General features: G+C 33.6%; 1 long non-coding RNA gene across 1 annotated transcript in view; it reads right to left on the reverse strand.

Annotated features, from left to right (window-relative positions):
• LOC139426914 (uncharacterized) overlaps positions 1 to 8,597 on the reverse strand; it is a 47,848-nt gene extending 39,251 nt beyond the window's left edge. Inside the window, exon 1 of the long non-coding RNA XR_011638035.1 lies at positions 7,726 to 8,597. This is a non-coding gene — a long non-coding RNA (uncharacterized lncRNA). The remainder of the gene's footprint in view (positions 1 to 7,725) is intronic.
• Between the last annotated feature and the right edge of the window lie 16,336 nt (positions 8,598 to 24,933).

Genomic DNA, 24,933 nt, shown 5'->3' on the forward strand with positions numbered 1-24,933 from the left:
GTAATTAAAAAAAAAAAAAAAATTTTATATGGATTTGAATAATTGTTTTGAATTCTTAGAATTTTTTCGCATTGATTGCGTAGCAATTTTCGGGGGTTGGCAAGCGTTAGCGAGCAGGGGGAGCAGCCCACTAGTATTAATATATTATAATTTGATCAAATTATTAGACGCACTGTGGTTTTTTAATAATTACATGTTTTGCACGAGTTATGCAATAATTTAATTTTTAATCATACATATAAAGGGGTTTTATTCGGGAGATTTTTTTACATACTTCCTATTTGTATTTATTTTTGACGTATTGCATTACAATGTTAACCCGTTGATACACGAACGTAAACAAGTGCAAACCGGTTTCAGCCGCATAAAAACAATAAAGCTGTATAGTATCATCTGAAAATTAAGATTTTACATGGAATCTTATAGTGCGTCTAATAACTAAGACAGGGACTGTACATTTTTTGTTAAATAATTTTAACTGTTTCTTTTCAAAAAACCGCAATTATTGAGAAGAAATCATCGGGGTTGGTGGGTGTCAGCAAACAGGGGACTTATCCCCCTAGTAGTATTATATTATTCAAGTTCATGTAAGTCAAGTATGTTCATAAATCAAGATTGTGAACTAAACAATATTTATTCTTTTGTATTTGAAATAATATGGAAATATAGAATAGATATGCTTCGAAAAACTGTGACGTTTATTGTTTTCCGCTGGGAAGTGCATGCAGATCATCCAAAATTTACAAGTCAAAATAGCTCGTCCACCCCCGTAGGGTAGGTGACGTTCTTTTCAAAAAGAACTTTTCTTTGCCCTTCGAGAACTAAAGTCGAATGTTTGCTGTTCACACTGATTATAAGGAGAACTTATTCTCTGTTTTTATTCTTTAAAGATGAAGGGTGGCACACAGTTTTTTAAGGACTGAAAAAAGTTGAGGAAAAAAAACTAACCCGGGCTTGATTGAAGTTTTGTTTGCGTGTTTTTCTTTCTGTTTTTTAAACATACCTTTCGGAGAACGAAAAAAATTGAAAATTTTCCCTCCGAACTTTTGATTTTTTAAAAGTTATATTTATATATATTTTTTTCATTATGCTCGTATGGGTGAATTCCGAAGTTCCCGTGTTTATGTCACTTTCATTTTTCATCTGACGTTTTTTTTTTCCCCGGTGTTTTTTCAAGCGTTAAAAATTTATTGTTTTTCCGAACAGAACGTTTAGAAGAATATTCCCTCCCCTGAGATCTATTCTAAATGATCAACAAAGGGAATCATTGCTGAAAATTCTACTCAAAATTCGTCAATGTTTGAGAACAGTTTTTGTTGCCCTAATTTGAACATGCAGATTTTATATTGTTTCATGCATATTAATTAGACATGAATATTTCAGAGTATATTATATGCCGCCAAATAATACCTAAATGCTGAATTTTTATGATTAAATTCTGAATTTAAGAGAATTTTTTTTTTTAATAATGCTTTCAGAATATCTTAACCTCCAATTTTTATATAGGTGTCCTACGATAAAATACGATGAGTAAGAGGTTGTACTATACATCTGTAATAGTAGATAAAACTCATAAAATATTATTTTTAAGAGGTAATTAGATATTAGCATTTCAAGAAGAAGAGCTCTCAGACCCACACATGTGACCTAAGACGACAGCGCCAGCTGATCTTTATCGGCAAAATGGTGTATTAAAGTTAAATTTCTCTACTTTAGTTAGAATGTTAATTATTGATAAGTTAATTCAATGCAAAGCCGTATCGCGCATCGAATCAACTGAAATATAATTCTTTCACGTCTACTTCTTTTTATTCAATTTTGATTTATTATTTGTTTAAGTATTTTATTGTAACCGTGATATATTTTTGTTTTGTGTACCTGGCAACTTCGATGCATAATTATTTTGCTTACGTTTCACGTGACTTCATGCCTGTCTATGTGTTAAGTCTCTGTGTAAATATATAGTGAAAGAATTAAAAATTTTATTAAAAAATTTAGAATGTGTCACTTAAAAGAATTGATACTTGACGGGCTTGGCTTACTCGAAATAGACTGAAAAGAACAGTAGTTAACGTAAACAAATGTCTCGTTTCAATAACCAATCAGGATCAAGATTCCTACACTACGTCACTTGCATGTATCCCATTGCCGTTCAAATCTTTATTTGTACGCATACGACACTGAACCAAGACTTTTTCGCAATATTTACTCAAAGAGTTCCATTGCCTTCTGAATTGGCTGAAAATCTTATCTGGATTAACTGTAAATCTGATATCGGTTAATCTTGAATTCGAAACGACTTGTCCCTGGGTTAAACCTTAACCCAAAGTTTAATCTAAAAATTTACTTGTCTTCTGAGAAATTACAAGACTTAGAAGTTAAACATCGATTTAATCAGAAGTGTTATACAATTCGGCTGTTCAATATCGTTTCGAAATAAATCACAATAATGTTTTTAAAATTCGAAGTGATTCAAAACTTCAAAAAGCTTACATCAAGAACGGATGGTCATATCAATATGAGTTAAACAAATCAAGGCCAAGTGTTGTTGTTTTAGTTCTTTTACGTCGCACTAGAGCTGCACAATGGGCTATTGGCGACGGTCTGGAAAACATCCCTGAGGGTGATCCGAAGACATGCCATCACAAGTTTGATCCTCTGCAGAGGTAATAGCACACTCGCTTCGGTAGCCCGACGACCTGCACGAGAAGTCGAGCACTTTACGGTAGAACGGTTTTAACGAGGACCCATACCGCACACCCCCGGTCCATACGCAGACTGATCCAAATGGTCACCCAACCGCACACTGGCAGCCGCAATCGCTGCTTGACTTCGTGATGGGCTGGGAACCGTGTCTTAACGATAAGTCCACTGCGGGAGCAAGGTTAAGTGATACGAGTGTTAAAATATATCAACACATCACCATTGCTTTAAATTGATAAGAAAATTGTATCAACATCAAATCGATGTGAAAAAAAATCAGTCGAAAGATCACCATCAACTGTTTCGCATGAATCGATTGAATTGATTTCTAAAAGGTTGAGAAAGAATCAATTCGAGATGAATTAGATATTACACATTTTTAACACGATTGATGCACGTGAAACTTAAAACTCGTATTAAAATTGAGTGAACGTAATTAAGTGAAAGTAAAATTGAGTGAAAGTAATTAAGAGAACTTGTAGACTGGGTCGATTATCTCCAGAACTACTTAACCGATTTTAATGACATTTGATACGTGCGTAACATTGATACAATACAAAACAAATAACCATTCAACAATTGTAATACACGAGCATTATCGTGCATGTGTATTGCCACATAAGATATGAAATTGCCACAAGACAATTCAAGCCAATTGCCACAGGACATGATAAACTGCCTTCTTTCAAGTATGAAATCTTGCTGCAAGGCCTGTATATCTGTAAGAGGGGACCCATTTTTTTAATTTATTTTATTCTGCAACCGCTGTTTCATACTTTCCGACTACAACGAGTGTTGCGCACGATCATGCACGTGTATGACAATTGTTGAATGGTTATTTGTTTTGTATTGTATCAATGTACTTACGTATCAAATTTCGTTAAAATCCGTCCATTAGTTCGATCGATAATCGAACAAATCTGCAAATTCCCTTAATTTCTAACGCCAGTGAATTTCTCAGTCTTATTTCTCCAAATTTACAATATGTAGCTTTATTCCAACTCATAGTCTTATTCGAAACCAGGACTTAAAAGCATAATCGAATTTTATTCATTGCCTCATTCTCTCTGAAATTTAAAAATATGATCGAATTCCATTCATTGTTTCTCATTCGTACTGTTCCACATTATTGAATTCTAAGCGAAAACACCATTTCCTCCTATATTTCATTATACGCTACATTTGCATAGAGTAGCCGGATGATAAGATATGCCCATTTCTAAACCGTCCGGGAGGTGTAACTGTCCGGCAAGGCGTGTGAAATTCAGCACCCGGGTTATTAGCTGCAGTAGGCGGGTGGGTAAGGATAGTAGTTACTGAATAATTCGCGGCGGTCTCTCCCGATTTGATGGAAAGCCGGATTATCCGGCAAATGTTGAAGGATGAGAATGTTTTTCTCCTTAATCTTGGAAGGATGTCCGGCAAGATAGTGTTTTTATATTCTCGCATTTCAATATAAACATTCATCTATGTATTTCATAATAACATTCACGTGTGTAGTAAAGTGGAATGTTTACATAGGAACATTCGGTGTACATGTAGGTGTTGAAATATTCGTGGAACATTCTTTCTGGGGGGAAAAAGTTGTGCTAGTTTAGATTTCAAAGCCAACAAAGTACTTTTTTTTATGTAAATACAGTTTTTTTTTCAAATATTAATTCATTCATTAAACAGGGATGAGCGAAAAACGAAATGGAATTTTCTGATCGGTTAAGCGTTAGTCATTGTTATAAATTTTAACTATAAGCGATTCAGTTTTCGCATACTTTAAAAATAACAACAGTGATAATTTCTAAATTATAGTTCTATTTGAACGAAAGAAAATAGTTTATTGAGCTCATCTAAATGTTTAATCATTTTATATTCTCTGTGTCAAATAAATTCAATAAAGAACATGACGTGGTAGCACGTATGCTCCAGGTCACCAAATTTATACTTTTATATTTATCTTTCTCAAATTTTCAATCATTAAAATACTTTTTATTAATCCATTCAAGTTGAAATACATTTTTTTAAACTTGTAGTAAATGATACTTGATGTTAATACAGTTTTTTCGTATATTAATTCATTACTAATTAAAATTAATGAATTAATTTTACTTTTATATGGAAGAAAAATAGTAATTATTTAATAAAAAGTAACTAAAATAAAAATTTTCTTTGCTGGCCAAATTAGGAATTGACTTAATTTTTATTATATATATTATTTGCTTTAAATATATAAAAAATAAATATTTTTGATGCATACCCTTAAAATACAACGGACTTCAGGGCTCAAAAAATCTCAAATTTTTTACATTCCATGCCTATTAATGACTAGACAATTTTCATTTTCAGCCGATTCGAACAACTGTGGAAGATCTTTCAAAATAGTGTATCAATGATTCAGTCATTCGTTTTCGACTGATTCGCTTAAATGCAAGTAAGATAATTTCAAATCAGTGTTTTTTTTTATAGTCGCAACAGTTTTCATTTATAACTGATTCGATTTAAAATAACAAAGACTGTACATTACTATAACGCTGTTCACTTTGCAAGAAAGATTTTTCATAGCATTTATATTTTGTGATTACATTATTATGCATTCTGATTACGTTTGATTAATTCAATTAATAAAAATCAATCAGTTAATTTTAATCAATTATTTTAGAGCCGCAGTGGCTCAGGGGATTGAGCGTTCGCCTTCCAATAAGGTAAACCGGGTTCGAATCAAACCGATACCTGATCGATTCGAATTCCACAGCCGGCTCGAACCGACCACAGTACTGACGTAAAAATATCTTCTGTGGTACAGGGATGATGGGTTCGAGTCACCTTGCCGCCAGGCTAAACCAGGAAAGTTTTCGTGCTTTTTCTCTCCATGTAACTCAAATGCGGGTTAGTGCCATCCCAAAATCCTCCTCGACTGCAAATTTCTCCCAATACTTGGTTCAAGAGTTCCCTTGTCTTCCGGATTGGGTTCAAAATTACAAAGCTACGGAGTTGAGCATTAGTAGTCGTGATCCCAAAAAAATTGCGTCGCCTGTTAAACGACGGTTATAAAAGTAATTTGATTTTGATCATTTTAGATAATTTTGGGTCAAAGTTTGTTATCTAATTTAACCTTTAGAAAAATGCAATATAAATGCAAGTGTTAAGGACACAACATACATTTTGTCAATAAATGAATTGATAACTTTAATTAAAGGTTCTTCGGCCCATAATCCGCTTCTTACATTTGAATATTCCGCTAAAATATCTATTTTAAAACAAATAGTTCGATAAGACAAAGAAAACAAATACAATGACTAGAATATTTCAGATAAATAGTAGCGCAAAATTTTTGTCCGTTGATCATAAAAAATTTAACGAATTATTCTTTTTAGTGTTATTAATATATTTTATAATTTTATAACCGTCGTTGAACATCCGACCCAATTTCCGGGTTTACGACTACTAATGTTCAACTCCGCAGCATTGTAATTTTGAACCCATTCCAGAAGACAAGGAAACTCCTGGATCACGTATTGGGAGAAATTAGCCTTCGGGGGGGACTTTTTGATGAAACTAACCCGCATTTGCGCTGCATGGATGGAAGACCACGGGAACCTCCCGCGGTTTGCCTGACGGCAAGGAGACTAACCCATGAACCGTCTACCACTGAGGATATTTCAGGTCAGCACTGTGGTCGGTGTAAGCCGAATGCGGAATTCGTACCGACCAGACATCGCCGAGATTCGAACCCGGTTCACCTCATAGGAAGGCGAACGCTCTATCCCCTGAGCCATCGCGGCTCAATGTTACCGATACAATCAAGCACCTAAATAGACTACCAAAGAATACAAAATCAAAAACTTGTGTGATGGATCATCATTTTACAATACAGTTTTAAATCAGAATTTGATATAAATATATTTCAATTGACAGTGCATTGGTATAATTCCATTTTGTCTCTGTCAGACAATAACTTTGGATAAAATAATGCTCTAATTTAATTTCAATTTTTAATCAATTATTGGAATAACTAAAAAACAATCCCTAATATTCCGTAATCTCATCAAGAAATTAAAAGTCTTTTCTCTTGCTTGAAATTTCCCTAATTATCTGTNTTGTCCGTTGATCATAAAAAATTTAACGAATTATTCTTTTTAGTGTTATTAATATATTTTATAATTTTATAACCGTCGTTGAACATCCGACCCAATTTCCGGGTTTACGACTACTAATGTTCAACTCCGCAGCATTGTAATTTTGAACCCATTCCAGAAGACAAGGAAACTCCTGGATCAAATATTGGGAGAAATTAGCCTTCAGGGAGGACTTTTTGATGGAACTAATCGCATTTGCGTTACATGGAGAGGACGAACACAAGAACATCCCGCGATTAGCCTGACGGCAAGGAGACTCTAACCCATGATCCGTCTACCACTGAGGATATTTCGCGTCAGCACTGTGGTAGGTGCAAGCCGGATGTGGAATTCGTATAGACCAGCCTTCGCTGAGATTCGAACTCGGTTCTCCTCATTGGAAGGCGAACGCTCTATCCTCTGAGCCATTGCGACTCAGTGTTACCGATATAATCAACTACCTAAATAGACTTCCAAAGAATACAAAATCAAAAACTTGTGTGACAGATCATCATTTTACAATACAGTTTCAAATCAGAATTTGATATAAATATATTTCAATTGGCAGTGCATCGCAAAATTACATTTTGCCTGTTTCAGACTATAACTTTGGATAAAACAATGCTCTAATTTAATTTCAATTTTTAACCAATAATAAGAAGGACAACTAAAAAACAATACCTAATATTTAGTTATCTCAGCAAATATTTAAAAATTTTCTCTTTTGCTTGAAATTTCTTTTATTATGTCTTATTATTTAGCCATTATGACATGATGTTTTCGACTTTTTTTGACGGAAATTTCTTGAGCAAAAACGACTTAATTTATATATTACATAACAGAGCATATTATACGACTTTTAACAGCTAGTTATGATCTATGCGTAAAAGAAATATAGCTAATTCATAGTACTTACCTTAATTCCGATTTTCTTGAGAGGCAGAATTGTCGTTATGATGAATAATTATCACACATAAGGGCAGCGGTACTGTTGTTGAAGTGCTTGAACGATACATAAGTGTTTGGAAATTCAAGATGTTAGTGTACACAAGCCATAACAAAAATTTTCTCCAGAAAATATAGAAGTCTTTAAAAAATTTGGTTGTTAATTCACACAATCCCTTGAAGTTTTTCTAACAAACGTGGAAAGTCATTAGAATTTTAAGAAATAAGAATCAATCGCGACCTTTTCTAGGAAATGTAGCCAAATCTTTGAAAATTTAAGACTTTGATGATAATCCACAGATTTCACTCCATAAAACGTGGAAATTTCAGATGTTAATGTACACAATACTACTATTTTTTCTTACAAATGCAGATGAGTTTATCATCAATTCTTTGTATTGAGCTTCTATTACAAATGTAGATAAGTTCTGGGTGTTGGATATTCATGTACACAATACCATCGCTTTTTTTTCAACAAAAAAAATAATAAAGATGAGTTTTTTAAAAATTCAAGACGTTAAAGTTACAAGATCTGTCGATGAGATTTTAGATGTTAACATCGATATGTTACAACATACAAATTCTTGATTTTTTTTTCTTTTAACGTTTCCAACAGCTGAAACATCACTAAACGGTTTGGTAGAAACAAACTTTAAAGTTTCCATTTAGTTCGGCACAGACAGTGCACATAATCGGTTTCGTATTTTTCACAAGCCATTTTCACTTAGTAGTGATATGATTTAGCACCACTTTCAAATGTTTCGAAACATTATTATTTAACAAAATCATCAATAGAAAAGTAAGTAAAATGTTTGAATAGTGAAATAGCAAGGTGTTACGGTTAGGCGCTTTGACGATTGATGGACAAGATCGATATGTAAAAATTTGCCTCTAACTTAAAATCATGAACAATGATAGGGCCCCGGTTCCGGATGAGCATTGTTCTCCCACCCGACGCTTTAAAAAGCGCTCTATTGCTTTATATAAAGCATTTGCAAACTTGTGTGCTCATTTTAGTTTTCAACAGATGTAACAATTCAGAGAAAAAAATCACAAAGTATACTTACGGAGGGATTCGAACCCGTTACCTCCACGCTTTACATAACGTTTGGCGGGAGATACCACTCTGCCAAGGAAGCCCCGTTTTAAAGCGTGAGGGTAGTGAGACCTTACGTAACCCTAGATATATCTTTTTACCGTTCTTCTCTAGTTTTAACAATCTACCTTCAGTCGAACAGTGGACTGATCGTTAGGACACGGTTCCCAGCAGATCACCGAAGTCAAGCATCACTGGCTGCTGTCAGTAGTAAGTGGGTGGGTGATCACTTTGATCATCCTGCATATGGACCGAGGGTGAGCTGTATCATTTCTCGTTAAACTATTCTACCCTAAAGTGCTCTACTTCAAGTGCAGGTCGTTGGGCTACCGAAGCGGGGGTGCCATCCCCTCTGCAGAGGATCAAAATTGAGATGACACGTCTTTGGATCATCCTCAGGGATGTTTCCCAGACCGTCAGCAATAGCCCATTGTCCAGCTCTAGTGCGACGTAAATGAACAAGAACAACAACAACCGGATGAATATTGTTCTCCTCCCTAACGCTTTAAAGCGCGCTTTATTGCTTTATTAAACCTGCATGCATTTGCAAGCTTGTGAGCTCAATTTAGGCTTTTAAACCTTTGACAAGTAGAAGGACAGATGGAGCAATTAAGAGAAAGACATCACGAAGAATGCATCCAGGGTTACGGTGGGATTCGAACCCATTACCTCCACGCTTTACACAGCATTTGGAGGGAGACAGCGCTCGGCCAGGGAGGCCCCGTTTTAAAGCACTGGGATAGTGGGACCTTGCGTAAACCTAGATGTATCTTTGTGCCGTTCTTCTCTAGTTTCTACAATCTATCTTCATCTTTACAGGTCCCGCAGTGGACTGATCTTAAAGACACGGTTTCCAGTGGAACAATCAAGCCTCACTGGTTACGGTCAGTAAGCGGGTGGGTGACCACTTTGCTCAGCCTCCATAGGGACCGAGGATGTACGGTATCGGTTCTCGTTAAACTGTTCTACCGTAAAGGGCTCGACTTCATGCTCAGGTCGTCGGGCTACCAAGGCAAGGGAGCCATCCCCTCTGCAGAGAATCAATACGATGGCATGTCTTCAGATCATCCTCAGGGATGTTTCCCAGACAGTCGCCAATAGCCCATTGCGAGCAGCTCTAATGCGAAGTAAATTAAGTATCGACCTACCTCATTTTTACAGAGTTTATAAGCGGTTCGTTGAATTGAGGATAGAACCCTGCATATATGAGACGAGATGAGTTCAGTTCGAATCGGAAGTTTGATCCCAGGTCCAACGCAGCCTTTGACTCTTTTATTGAAAAAAGTTTTCGGGATATATTATTCGGATTGATAAAAGTTTGATACTTTTTTTTACTTATTTTGAACAAACGTTTGATTATGTTATTCAGCATAAGAAATTTCAAATGTATATGGTATAAAAAATTTGAGACCTGCTAGTTTGGTTCGGCGCTTTTATTTTGTTCTCTAAGTCCATGCCACTGGTCATCCGGATACTTTTGACCAGATAGTCCATGTAGAGCTTCTTTTTCCTAAGTCACCCTTGTACATAGCTACAAAGGAGTATTGCATTCACTAAAGAAGAAAAATAGCAAGTGAAAAGAATGACGATTTTGACAAAAATGGTACAAGGAGGCGTGATTCCTTTTTTCGAAACGAAGTTCAGACAGTTAATAAAATTCTATTAGTACTGTGAATGATAATCCCGTTTTGCCTGATTTATTAAGGGGGCATCTTTTTTATAATGTTTGAGAATAATTGGATTTCAAACGCTTAAAGGAAGCTAGCAGTGCGAAAGAGCAGAAAAAAAACTTTTTTTATGGCTCAGAAGGTTCCTTGGACCAGTGGTGTTGTTTTGGGGAGGGTTTGGGGGATAAAACCCTTTCCGAAATTATACATAACTTGATTAATGAGCTACTGTAAAGGCTGGGGTAGCCTGGTTGGTAGGGCACTGGGTCCATGTCCAAGATTTCGTGGGTTTGATTCCCGCCGGCCGAAGATGTTGTAAATGATGACTGATGTACGTTAAGTCTGTCTAGTCGCAAAGTCCTCCAAGTTCCCATAACAAATCAAAACCTTTGGGGATACTGATCCTGGAGTTTCCTTGTCTTCTGAATTAGTTCAAAATTACAAGTCTACGGAATTGAACATTAGTAGTCGTAAACCCAAAATTGAATCGGCAGTTCAACGACGGATATAAATATAAATATAAATGAGCTATTGTACGTATGTAGGTAGGATGTAGATATAAAAAACTTTCCATTATTTATTTTTTGTAATTTAAACATTTGCATGAATATATATATATTATATATATACAGAGAGAGAGAGAGTTGTTGTTGTTGTTGTTAATTTACGTCGCACTAGAGCTGCACAATAGGCTATTGGCGACGGTCTGGGAAACATCCCTTAGGATGATCCGAAGACATGCCATCACAATTTTGATCCTCTGCGGAGGGGATGGCACCCCCGCTTCGGTAGCCCGACGACCTGCGCGCGAAGTCGAGCACTTTACGGTAGCACAGTTTAACGAGGACCAATACCGCACACCCTCGGTCCCTACGCAGACTGATCCAAGTGGTCACCCACCCGCACACTGACCGTAGCCAGTGATGCTTGACTTCGGTGATCTGCTGGGAACCGTGTCTTAACGATCAGTCTACTGCGGGACGAGAGAGAGAGAATGAGTAAGCGTTAACCTCCCTCAAAAATACATTAAAACTGCACCACTGCCCGCGCCCCATAAAAACAATGAGACAGCAAGGACGTAAGATAAATTATATGGATAAGACTTGATTAAAAACGGGTTACACGATTGTGTGGACAGATACAACTGTAACAACAATCTAAAGATGTATTTTAAAATGGTGTTTCTACGGGTTTGAAGGCTCCATCCGGTAAAGTGCGAAAGACTGATCATTACACACATTTGTAGCTATTCCAGATTTTTAAAAGATGGCCTTCTAATTTTTAAATCAAATAAAAATGTATAACTTTTTTTTCTGATATTGTATACGTATAGTAGTTATAAATATTATATTAGTCCTTGTGTTCTTATTAAATAGTTTATAAGATTTCGTTCCCATCAAATTTATAATTGGGCTAATCATTCCCCAATTTTGGATTTTTTCAGTTAAAGTGAGAAATAAACATTTTGTACATCCTCTTCACTCGCACACAATTTTATCTAAACTGTAAGCTAGCGCCATCTGTAGAAGGAAACATAAAATATTCTTTATAAAACATTGTTTGAAATCTTACAGAATTTAAAAGACTGTGTTGAATTCACATTTTAGAATGTTTAATGTATAAGGTAATAATCACGTGCTGTTTCTCAAACTTCAACTGTAACTCATCCATTCAAACGTTATGGAATTTACCAGATCTAAATTTGAAAGAAGAAAAAAAAAAGATTATTTTTTAAAAAAATATGTGTAACTAAAACATTTTTATTTTTCTTTTATCCTAAAGATACAGTATATATATAAAATGAATAATGTAAACATATCTTCACATTCTCATATTCACTATTGAATCTACTCATATGCCTTGCAGAATACCGATTTGCAAATAAAAGCGATTTTTATGTTTAAAATAAAGCGAAAGCAGGGGAGTAATTAATAAGTGAACAAATCAGTTCATTAGTAATTGGATGAATATTCTGACCAATCAACCAGTGTTTCGATCAACGATGAGCAAATCAACCAATACATAAACACAGGAAAAAATTTGTGAAAAAATGGGAGACTATACGAATTAATAAATTGACGAATCACCATATTACGAATCACCTATTTACCATAACAAAGCTATTTACCTTAACACTAGGTTTACGGACGTTTCTTATATACCTATCTCTATGAACACGCGTCAGTTTGACGCATGAACGAATACATATAACATCACTTACAGAGATGCCAACTTGCTCCGGACAACAAATATATATTTTAAAGTGGTAGTTTATCAATTGTGATTCTTGGTTTAATAAATTCAATTTAGTAGATTTTTATCCACCACCATTTCTAAATAATTCGTAGTCTTCTATAATTTACCACTTTATATTTGCAAAATTTACTTAGTTGTTATTTAATGTTTTTTTAATTATTTTGGCGTGTCCGGAGCAGTTGACATCTATGCTTATAGANTTGACTAATGAATAAAGGATACTGAATAAGGAATAATGAATGATTTATTCTTTATTCAAAATATTTCTGACTAATGAATAAATCTTTATTCATCATTCATTATTCAGATTTTGAATAATTATTCATCATTCTTTATTCATTATTCTGAATGACAAATGCCCATCTCTGTCTAAAGATGTATTTTTATCTGATGTTTTCACGGATTTGAAGGCTCCATCCGGTGAAGTGCGAAAGACTGATCATTACCCATATTTGTAGCTATCCCAGATTTTTAAAAAATGGCGTACTAATTTTTAAATCAAATAAAAAAAAGTATAACTTTTTTTTTTGATATTGTAAACGTATAGTAGTTTCAAATATTATATTGTTCCTAGTGTTTTTATCAAATCATTTATCACTGCTCCCATCAAATTCATATCTGGTTCAAATGAAATTCATCAAATTCATTCCCCAATTTTGGATTTTTTCAGCTATAGTGAGAAATAAAAAATTTTGTACATCCTCTTAACTCGCACACAATTTAATCCAAACTGTAAGCTAGCGCCATCTATGGAAGGAAACACAAAATATTCTTTATAAAACATTGTTAGAAATCTTATAAAATTTAAAAGAATGTGTTGAATTCACATTTTAGAATGTTTAATGTATAAGGTAATAATCACGTGCTGTTTCTCAAACTTCTACTGTAACTAATACATGAGAACGTTATGGAATTCACCAGATCTAAATTTGAAAGAAGAAAAAAACAGATTTTTTTTTTTAAAAAATATGTGTAACCAAGACATTTTTATGTTTCTTTTATTCTAAGGAAGCAGTAGATTTACAAAATAAACCTATCTTCACATTCTCATATTTACTATTGAATCTACTCATATGACTCGCACAATACCGATTTGCAAATAAAAGCGATTTTTATGTTTAAAATAAAATGAAAGCTGGAAAGTAATTAATAAATGAACAAATCAGTTCATTAGTAATTGAATGAATCTGTGGACTAATCAATCCGTGTTTCGATCAACGATGAGCAAATCAACGAATCCGCAAACACAGGAAAAAAATAAGTGAAAAAATGGGAGACTATACGAATTAATAAATTGACGAATCACCAAATCAATAAATGAATGAATTCTCGTCCTCATTCAATGGTTCATTAGCCAACTGATTCGCTCTTTAATTGATACGTTAATTCATTGATTCGTTGAATCATAAATAAGTTCTTTCTTTTTGTTTCTGATTCTCTGACACTTTATTTTTTGCTTAATAATTTTTTATTTATTCACAGATTATCTAATGATCGTCTTCTCTTTCCCGCGTTATTAGGTTACTTACATGTGTTAAAAACGGGTACTGATAAAACCTCCCAGTAAATGATCTAGAAAAAGTTTTAATTTCTGATATAACCTTCATTGTAAGAACACGTAATGACTTGTACAAGCGTGAAACTATGGATTTTTTCTTTCCTTCGTATTTTCACCGTTAAGTACGCATAAAAACAAATTTCGGCTGTTTTCGATAACATATATTTTTGTTTTAATAGTATTTATAAAACAATTATATTCAATTTTGTTCCCTTACTATCTGATTATGTATCGTTCTATATATTTTTATGTATCGATTTTCATTGTTAAAAATCCCGAGCCATGTTGCACAAAAAATTGGTATTCAATTCCTGGCTACATAAAATGGAGCTCAATTTTACCATATTTTGCTATTTTCACTAGGTCTAAATTTAAGTAGAAGGTTGCACCAAAAGTAGGTGTTTTATAGAAACAAAATGCCTATTTTCATTCTTTCTATTTCTTTTTTTTTCTTTAAAAGCAGAGGATGACTGCACTATTTTCAGGTATTTTTAAAGCTCTCAAATGCAGACCAAGGTTGTTATTTTCCATAACAAAGCTATTTACCTGAAGTAGGTTATTTTTTGACTTACCTCTAAACATTTTATACCGCCAACCAAATTTTAAAAAGATAGCACAAAAGAAATGAATTTTAGTTAATTAAAACATTTACCTACCGAAATAAGTAGAATCTTGCTACAACGTGCACCAGTCGTCCCGATACACCGACTCTGAGTTGTAAAGAAAACATGGCGTAGTAAACAAATATCTATCAGTTTGTTGTAGTTCGTGTTGTAGTTCATTTACATCGCACTAGAGCTGCATAATGGGCTATTGGCGACGGTCTCGGAAACATCCCTTAAGATGATCCGAAGACATGCCATTACAATTTTGATCCTCTGCAGATAGGGTGGCACTCCCCTCTTCGGCAGCTCGACGACCTTAACGAAGACCCATACCGCACAACCTCGGTCCCTACACAAACTGATCCAAGTGTTCACCCACCCGCACACTGACCGCCGCCAGTGATGCTTGACTTGTCTATTTATTTTCTTTTTATGACTTTGTAAACGAATCCCACACCCAATGAAACTCAGTTCTATTTTTGGTTTCCGACCATCACTGTCCCATTCTGTAGCACTCTAATGCTGAAACCAACTCAGAAGACAAGAGAATTCCTGGCTTAAATTTGCTTTCATGGAATACGTTGTAAGACAACTTGCCTGCAATTTCGTTGCATGAAAAGTAAAACCGCGAAAATCTCCCACGGTTAGCCTGACAACAAGAAAAATAAGATCCAACTCCCACAGGAGTTATTATGCTTCAGTGCGATCCGAAAGTATTGTTCGAATCGACCAACAATTGACAGACATGGAACTTGGGGAGGTTCTTTCTATTCAACTTTAAAATGTTCTCTTCACTGCTATTAATAATAATGTTTATTGGAATAATAAAAAATAGAATTACTAACAGATATTAGCACGGACGACTCTAACATTTTTTTGGGAAATTTATATTGAAAATTAAAGAGAATCCCATTTATAAAGATTCCCATTTTGCCGTACGAAGGATATCAATACCTCTTTTTATAATAACGATAATGTAAATAAATATTTTCTTTAAGTGAAAAATACAGTCAATACAAGTATTTTACAAATCAACTAGAAAACGCTTGAAAACAGCTAACATCTTCTAATTTATTTTTATGTACACTACCGGAAATAAATATTGGGTTTTTTATTTATTTTTGGTCTTGATATTTTGTTAGAAATACAAGACGTTCGGCATACAATGCATCATGACAAACACTTAGAAATTTCAGAAAAGTTTACAACTTCATGGCAAATTTCGTGTCTTTAAATGCGGACTTTACCCGATTGCTGTCCGATACTGCTTTTTAGAAAGATGCCAAAAAGAAACCTGAACAACAGTAAGTGAAGAGTTTATCCAATGGTTTGCGCAGCAACACCTTAAGTTAGTTATTTCAATTCAATGATTCATGAAAATTCGAATGTGAAACTTTGCATTGTTTCTTCTTATACGGTTTTCGTATGAATTCCAATATAATGGAGTGTTCTTATTATATTGAAATGTATGAAATTTACACCAACAGTTCAATCTTTCTTCATCTTTTTTCTGACAGCTTCCTTTAGAGCATTCGCCCTCCAATGAGGTGAGCCGGGTTCGAATCCCGGCGATGGTGGATCGATACGAATTCCGCATCCGGCTTGCACCGACCACAGTGCTGACGTGAAAGATCCTCAATGGCAGACGGATCATGGGTTAGAGTCCCCTTGCCGTCAGGCTAACCGTGGGAGATTCTCGCGGTCTTCACATCCACGTAACGCAAATGCTAATTAGTACCCTTAAAATATCCTCCACGAAGGCAAAATTTCTTTCAATACTTGATCAAGGAGTTTCCTTGCCTTCAGGATTAGGTTCAAAATAACAAGGCTACGAAGTTGAACATTAGTAGTCGTAAACCCAAAAATTGGGTCTGCTGTTCAACGACGGTTATAAATAGGTACCTTCCTGTTTAAGAAATTAAGGAAGAAACACTTCTTAGATACGAGTAATGCTCGTAACAGGTTTGTTTAATATCGACTTTTTTAAAATCAAACTAGCCACTTCAAGAAAAGGTCCTCGTTAAATCCGGACTCGTAAAAAACGAGCTTGTCCGTATTAAAAGAATAAAACATTTTAAATTTAGTTAATAGCGCAAAAAAGAGCTTCGAAATATTGGCTGCTTCTGTCAGCACAATCGTTTGTGAATTGTTTGCTTACAGCTTAGCCATCTTTACTCTGTGCTGCAATATAAAAGATGCTGCCGAATCAAAAAATAAAATAAAAAAGAATTTTTTTTGTTTTGTTTTTTTGTTCAAGTAGATAGATCTTTCTCATCTTGACAAGCAAAGATCCTTTTTAGGAAGCATACACAAAGAAATGAAAGAATGTTTTTTCTACCAATATAATAGTCTGTATCGTTCCATTTCGATGCACTCGAATTTCGATTTCTTACGGGAAAGCTCCTGTTATAATTGTACTTTCGGAAATAGAAAAGCGGCATATATTAGGGAAAAAGTAGTCAATTTTATTAATATATATATATCAACTTTATTATTAAATATATATCTAAAATCATTAAAAAAAATTTATTAAATATCAACCGTAATAATTATAAACTTTTAAATTATCCAGTATAATATTTTAACCTTGCGCACATCCATTTTCGGAGCAATGCAAGGTAAATAACAAATTTAACGCGTTTCAGTACTGCAGTAAGAACGTGTCATAAGAGATCACTTTATTTAAACTTCTGTTTTCATATTTTGTAATTTGGCAAGTTTCTCAATATTTTAACCTTTTTTTTCAATAGAATTGACCTATATCATTCAAATTGTAGAACCAATCTGGGATTATTTCTTTAAGAGTAAAAACAAGGGGGAAAAGTTTATTAACATTTGTATTGATTCAATAAGAGATACTCTACTGATATTTAAATGAAATTTAAATAAATTTAGATTTAAGCAGTTATTTTTCAAAGTAGGGGGGGGGGAGTCGAGCTAAAGCGAGATAAAAAGTTTTTTTTATTTACCTATTTGCTTCATGATTTTAATAATCATTTCTGCATTTCGATGTCTCCTCAAATTTTTTATAGTGCTAAAAACATTCAACATATCAATTTGGAAAATTGATTAACCTCGGCCTCTATTTTTAAAATAATTTCANATTAAGCATAATATTTTTACCTTGCGCGCATCCATTTTCGGGAAAATAACAAGGTAAATATCAAAGTAAACGCACTTCAGTATTGCAGTAAGAACGTGTCATAAGAGATCACTTTATTTAAGCTTCTGTTTTCATATTTTGTAATCTGGCAAGTTTCTCAATGTTTTAACCTTTTTTTTTTCAATTGAATTGACCTACATAATTTAATTTGTAGAACCATTCTGGGATAATTTTTTTTAAGAGTAAAAATTAGGGGAAAAAAATTTATTAACATTAGTATCGATTCAATAAGAGATACTCTACTGAAATTTAAATGAAATTTAAATAAATTTAGATTTAAGCAGTTATTTTTCAAAGTAGGGGGGGGGGAGTCGAGCTAAAGCGAGATAAAAAGTTTTTTTTTATTTACCTATTTGTTTCATGATTTTAATAATCATTTCTGCATTTCGATGTCTCCTCAAATTTTTTATAGTGCTAAAAACATTCAACATATCAATTTGGAAAATTGATTAACCTCGGCCTCTATTTTTAAAATAATTTCAACACTAACCTGTTATAATCCTCAGTATGAATTGGCACAATTAATTATACAGGACAATGTGCAAGCTATAAGCAAATGGCCTTTAAGTTGCAAAATATTGTTAGATGTTGTTGTTAATTTACGTCGCACTAGAGCTGCACAATTGGCTATTGGCGACGGTCTGGGAAACATCCCGGAGGATGATCCGAGGACATACCATCACAATTTTGATCCTCTGCGGAGGGGATGACACCCCCGCTTCGGTAGCCCGACGACCTGCGTGTGAAGTCGAGCACTTTACGGTAGCACAGTTTAACGAGGACCCATACCGCACACCCTCGATCCCTACGTAGACTGATCCAAGTGGTCACCCACCCGCACACTGACCGCAGCCAGTGATGCTTGACTTCGGTGATCTGCTGGGAACCGTGTCTTAACGATCAGTCCACTGCGGGACAAAATATTGTTAGAATAAAGAATGACAGTAATTGCAACTAAATGAAACAGAGAAAGTAACTGACTGATGGCCTGTTTACGTCCCGCAGTGAACTAATCGTAAAGACACGATTCCCAGTAGAACATCAAGGTCAAGCATTACTGGCTGCGGTCAGTAAGCGGATGAGTGATCACCTTGCGTAATCAGTAAGCGGATGAATGGCCTGCGTAGGATCCGAGGTAGCGCGGTATCGGTCCTCGTTAAACTGATCTATCATGAAGAGCTCGACTTCTCGCAGGCCATCGGGCTGCCAAAGCAGGGGAGAAATCCCCTTTGTAGAGGATCAAAATTGCGATGGCATGTTTTCGGATCATCCTCACAGATGTTTCCCAGACCGTCGATAACAGCTGATTGTGCAGCTCTAGTGCTATGTAAATAAAGTGCCTAAATGACCTGTTAACTGATTAAAGTTTCATCAATTTATTGTATGTAATTTTAATTGACAAAATCTAAAATTTGAAGGATATGTGTTGAATAGTTCAGAAGAAATTTAAAAATATTACTTTTATGAGATAACTTGTTCCGACATCTCCAAGATATTTTGAGTGGGTATAATCCGAAGTAGGCGAAAGAAAACGTATGTTTAGTCCGAAAAAGGAAGCATTTTTTTTTAATTTTGTGTCTTAGAATATTGTTTACCCATATTAATAACCATAATAAGAAAGGATAGAGCATTCGCCTTCTGATGAGGTGCCCGGGTTCGAATCCCAGCAATGGCTGGTCGATACGAATTCTACCCCCGGCTTGCACCGACCACAGTAAGTTAGACTCTCGTACTATTGTGATTGATTCAAAAGTTTGTTCAGAGTGTTAGCTTTTTATTTTGGGCACTGCTCGCATCGATTTTTCACAAAATGATACATTTTAATGAAATCAATACTGGAAAATAATTAAATTTCTTAAGAACTATTCAAACGACTCCGTTAAAATTTGGTATTTTACCATTCAAAATAACGTTATTAAAAATCATGTAAATATTTCAGTGCTTTACATTTCAGAATTTTCCCAACAACTATATTAAATAATGGAAATAATTAGATAATTATCAAACATTGTAATCGAACCATATAATCGAATATATANAACTATTTCTGAACTTTGAAATCCCGAACAGGGGATTTTTCAGCCAAATAGCTTTTGAAATCACAATAAGGGGATATTCACCGAAAAGTGAAATTCTACTCTCGTGTAGGAGCTGTAGATTTTGTTCCTGTTTTAAATCCCGTATAGGGGAATCCCCGAATTGTTCACCGAAATTCTACGCTCGCGGAACATTCAAATTAGCATTCGCTCGAATGTTGCTCCTGTGTAAAATTCCGTCTTGAATCTGCCGAGCAGGGTAGTTGGAATCCACGAATTTTCCGGAGCAGTAGTGGTCAGGAGAGGAGAAGTGCAGCAAAAAGTCAGCAATAACTGAATCTGTCGTGAAGGACAGAAAACTTTCCTGAAACTTTCGAATCATCCTGAAAGATCCTGAAATTATTGGATTATTTTGTGCAAATCAGAAGGGCAGTCAACTTTTCCGGGGAAGTGCAGTTGTGAAATCCTTGGATGTACCATAAAGGGAAGCGAGATTAATCATCTGGTCTGAATCAACGAAATATTGGATTACCATTGGACACTGTGAGTCTCTTCAATCAAGGTAGAAAATTTTCAATTTTAAAAATGCATAAAAATTCGAAGAAAGAAGACCTAGTAAAAGTATTTGAGGAAATAGGAGGCATCGCAGACAGCAGCGATAATATCGTTAAATTAAAAGAAAAAATTGAATCCACCGAAATATTTAAGAATGATACAGAATTTGTCAAAAATTTAATAACTAAGGCCGTGGAAGAAAGAGTACAAACAGCGGACAGGGAACTTAAACAAAGCGAAATTCAAGTTGAGTTAGAAAAACTAAAATTAGAAAGACTCGAGAAAGAAATGCTTTTATTAGAGGCTGAAAACAAAGCATTTGAAATTGACAATAAACCCAAAACAATAAACGATACACCCGAAACAAACATTGAGAATCTAATTCATAGCATTAAAACTCTATCTCTTCCAGTTCCATCGAAACCTGAAAATTTTAATCAACTTTTTTCATCGTTGGAAAGAGCATTCACTACGAAAAACATAAATGAGGGGCTTAAAGACGAAATCTTAATTAATATGCTAGGTGAAAAAGCAAACAGAATCTTGGTTTACATTGAAGATGATTTAAAAAACTATGAAAAATTAAAAGCTTTAATATTGCGCGAATTTCAACAAACTCCCCAAGAATGTTTGAATAACTTTAAAAATGGCTCAAAATTTAAAGAAGAAACATCGATTCAATTTGCTACTCGCTTAAATTCACATTTCGAGTATTATTGCAAATTACGTAAATTTGAAACATTTAAATCATTATGCAACTTAATCATATCCGATAAAATAATCGAGACATTAAATAAAGAGATGGCCAGTCATATTTTAATACGTCAAGGTGAAAATTGGTTTAATCCTGTCGAGTTAGAATTAGACATTTACATTACGTCTAAAAATATGCCTCACAGAGAAGTTTCCAATACCCATAAATATGGGCAGAATAATTTTTTTCGAAGAGAGAAAAAATTTTTCAGAAAAAAACCGATCTCTGGAGCTGTTGTTACAGTATTATGGTGTAATATCTCGACAGATTGCGTAAGCCGTCAGACATCACGTAATACTTTAAGATAGTTGCGTCATCCTTTTTGTCATTGAGAGGCGCCAACCAGTCCCGATGGGGAACTCCCGAATTTATAATTAACTCTGAACTTCTTCGATAGAACAATTTAATTTCTTGTACACATGCATTCCAGAGACCACTGCGTGAAGGCAGCTCACACCAACCATGTCACTTCTAAATTTAAATGTATTTCCTTTTATTTCTATTAAATATTAAGTTTATTATTAAATCATCGTCGTTATTTCATCTTATGCTGCACTAACTCCCCCCCCCACACATATATATAGATAGATAGATAGATAGATAGATAGATAGATAGATAGATAGATATATGTATGTATATATATGTATATAAAATTCAAAATGAATATAAAACAAAGAAAAATTATAGACAGATGAAAAAAAGGGGGTGGGAAATAATAAGTAAAAAAAATAACAAACAACATTTCATTAAAAAAAAAAAAAATGAAATGTTAATTAAAAAACCGGAAAAAAAGCCGGAAAAAAAAGATATAATCTTTTCTTCAGCCCACACGATTATATCCGCAAAACAGAGTGCTTTCTGATATCGTATCAATAAAGCCAAAGCAAAATATATTAATACAATAGTGTGAGGAGCACTCAAAAAAAATTTTTACAAAAGTTACAACAAATAAAATAGAACACAAAAAGTAAAAATAATTAAAAATAACATGTAAAGACAGAAAATAAAATAAAAGAAAAAGAAAAAAACAGTATAAAAAATGGATTATAAAGCGAGTAGCGAAATCAGATCTACTTACATGAACGGGAAATTTTTCAAGAATGATTTAAAGATGTCTTCGCAGAAAGATTGCCAGATTACAAAATATGTTTTCTCTGTTTCTAATATGTAAGTTCTGTTTACTTGCAGCTTAAGCGCAATAAATGAAACTTATTGTTTTTCTTACCTTTCTTCGTGTTTTATTGTATTTATTTATTTATATTAAATATTAATTTATTATTTATATTAAATTTTTGGATTTTCCGATTTGTAAAAAATATTTTGACTTTTTTTTTTATTAATATTTCGAATTAGTTTTAGAGTTATTACATCTAAAATGTTGGTGTTTATTTACCTATTTCAATGGTTATCAAAAAATACGCATATTGCCCGTCTTTTCAGTATAAATAAAAGCCATCAAATTCTTCTTTCATTAAATATTTTTTATTGTTTTAGATAGGACTCTTATAGTTAATATTTATGTTACGGCGTGAACAACTTACGTCTTTTATTTTGGGCATTGTGCTGACTGTACTTTTCCGAGTTACATTTACGTATTTAAGCAAGTTTTTCAAAAAAAAAATTAAAAAATTAAATTAAAAAAATTAAATCCTTAAAAAAATTTAAAAGGAGTGTTAAATTTATTCGTGAGATAATTTAATTTTCTCTGATATGTCCGCAGTTTTCAAGCTAGAATAACATAACTAAATAGTGGGCTTTATTTTAGCGATCTAAATATTCTCTCGAAATTTTTGTTTAATAACTTGAGTACTTTAAAAAGAATTATATTTGAAAATTTTTTCATTTCAAAATCTTTAAGAATGACTGGACTACTCTCGTTCAATGTGCATTATGTATTCTTAATAATTGAATAAATCTACCTCAATCTTTGCTTTCATTATGTAAGTTGATACCTTAAATATAAAATTACTAATTAAAACCTGCCGATTAAAACTACTTAAGTTTACTCAAATATATATATGTTTTTAAATTCCTGGTGATACGGTGTTGCTATATGTTTACCAACAATTAAACTAAAAACATATATTTTAGTTAAAGTAATAGTAAACAGATGGCGACACCAAACTAAAAAAATTGATTAAATCAAAACATCTTTATTTTTTTATTATTATTTAAATTTGAGGAAACGAAATTAAAAAGCTTGTTTAACTTTTAAAAATTAATGCTGAAAGAATTTCTACTTCAAGTGCTTTGTGCAAGTAATTTTTTTATATATCAGAAAAAAATTTAATTTAACAAGTTGAAGAGTAGCGTATAATAGTGGTTCATTATAAACGCGATTAGTTTTTATAAAAATATTTCGGTCGCTGATATTTCTATATAAAATAATGATGAAAATGGTATAATAAATTAACATCTGCACCAAAATAATTTAATTGATGCGCAATTTTTTTTATTTAGAGTCAATATAAATTAAAACTATCGATATTAAATCGATTGGCTCTAAATAGATATAATTGATACTTCATATCAGTAAACATTGTACTAATATTGCTGACATTAAGAATTAAATTTTAGACTTAAATTTTAACTTTTCTGTAATATTGCTACTAATATTTCTGATATTAAGTATAAATTTTTGGGTTTAAATTGATACTTAATATCCAGTAATATTAGTATCGATTTAAATCTTTTATTAAACGGATACTAACTTTACGGACATTACGTTAACCGATACTAAATTATATTTTGTGCTGTGAAATAAGATCCATTATAAACCTCACTTCAATTTTCTTTTCATTTTTTCTTTTTCATTTCTTTCTATGTATTTCAGACCGAATATTTTTTACTATTTCATTTCAAGGAATATCATTTACACGTAGTAGTGAACAGAAAATAATAATGTAGAATAGACAAATAAAAAAATTACAGAAAAAAATTTTCCGCTCAAATTGTGAAACGAGATCTAATTAAGGGGTCTATCTGAAAACAAAGTTCTAATTTCCGAAATATTTATTGCACTGCTATGATATTTCTTAAAATAATACAAATAGCGTTATCAACATATCATATCAGTATTCTTTTACGGGAACGTAAGTAGAAAACTGAAATATATATATATATATACACTGGTTATCATAAATTAAGGAAAATTCACAAAAATAGCGATAGCTCTTTCAAAAGTAAGCCAAACCGTGCAAAATTTGCATATGTTGTCCACTAAGAGTAGCTGAGTAAAATTGCAATATGCAAATTAGTGGCGCTGCACTCGGCTTACGTCATCTGCCTGGAGCATAAAAGTCCAAGTTTGAGAGAAAGCACACAAATTTTACTGTGATTGCGACATTGAAAATCTGAGATAGCCAATTCGTAATAATGACCTCTAGGCATCATTTGCCTGAAGAACTACGATGGAGAGCCATCGGGAGACTAGAGGCAGGGCAGAGTCAATCAGAAGTGGCCAGATGGCTAAATGTGAGTCCATCTGT

Source organism: Parasteatoda tepidariorum, chromosome 10 (genome assembly GCF_043381705.1).
Source record: "Parasteatoda tepidariorum isolate YZ-2023 chromosome 10, CAS_Ptep_4.0, whole genome shotgun sequence".
In the NCBI taxonomy this organism is placed as follows: Eukaryota; Metazoa; Arthropoda; class Arachnida; order Araneae; family Theridiidae; genus Parasteatoda; species Parasteatoda tepidariorum.